Source organism: Propithecus coquereli, unplaced genomic scaffold (genome assembly GCF_000956105.1).
Source record: "Propithecus coquereli isolate 6110/MARCELLA unplaced genomic scaffold, Pcoq_1.0 Scaffold299, whole genome shotgun sequence".
Classification (NCBI taxonomy): domain Eukaryota; kingdom Metazoa; phylum Chordata; class Mammalia; order Primates; family Indriidae; genus Propithecus; species Propithecus coquereli.
In genome coordinates this window covers 2,169,497-2,170,731 of record NW_012148607.1, presented here as the reverse complement: position 1 = coordinate 2,170,731, position 1,235 = coordinate 2,169,497, and positions in this window count along the sequence as shown.

Genomic DNA, 1,235 nt, shown 5'->3' with positions numbered 1-1,235 from the left:
CCCACCTTGGTTTTCTTACCTGTAAAATGGGAATAACATTAACACTTCACTGAGGTAATCTATGTAGCTCATTTAGCATTTGGCAAAGTACCTGTTTCGTTTTTTTCTTTTCTTGTCTTTTTTCTTTTTTTTGTAGAGAGGAGGCGTCACCATGTTGCCTAGGTTGGTCTTGAGCCGCTGGCCTCAAGTAATCTTGGCCTCCCAAAGTGCTGGGACTACAAGCCTAAACCACCACACCTGGTCCCTAGTTCTTATTATACATTAGAAATGTTAGCTAAGATGTTGCTATAACTCTTCCATCATCCTCACCTATAACACCCAGAACAGAGTGTAGCTGTTTCGAGCCTTCAGGCTTTTGTTCAAAACTGGAAAACCCATTCCCTCCCAGTTGGGCTAGAGAAAGCATGTCTCTGAAGACTCAGCTGAAGCATTAGTTCCTCTGAAGCTATTCCTGATCCCTGCTCATCCTCAAAATTTACCATTCCCCTCCTTTGTGTCCAAAGAATAGCCTGTATAGCCAAAAAAAGAAAATCTTTTAAGCTATTTTACTTTTTACATGTCTGCCTCTCCCTGCCAGACTGACTTTCTGGAGGGTAGGATTTGGGTCACATCCATCTCTGTGTCCCCAAGTCACAACACAGCATCTAACATAAAACAGAAGCTCAGTCAGTAAGCATTTAATAAATAATATTATGTCCCTCTCTCTGTCCCCAACCACCACTAACTCCGTTGGCCTTTATAGTAGGATAAGAAATGAGGAAGTGCTGTGTCACGCTGGTTGAGCGTCTCAATTTTTATTTATCATCCTATCTTGCAGTAGTGATGTATTTGCTTTTTCCTTCTCTGCCAGAGGCTGAACAGTTATTTGGCGTTACTCATTTCTTTCTGGCAGGGGCAGGAACAAAGAAGTTCAGAGCTTAATAATGGATAGTTATTGGCTATGGGCGGACTAAACCAACAACGCATGATGATACGTCAGCCCCAAGAAAATTGCCATCTATCCTAACGGCACTTGAGCTTATTTGTCTCATTTAAGAACCAAAAGAGACAAAGGCACGGTGGCGCATGCCTGTAGTCCCAGCTACTCAGGCAGCTGGAGTAGGAGGATCACTTGAGCCCAGGAGTTTGAGGCTAGCCCGGACAGTATAGTGAGACCGTGTCTCTTTAAAAAAAAAAAAGGCCGGGCGTGGTGGCTCACGCCTGTAATCCTAGCACTCTGGGAGGCCGAGGCGGGC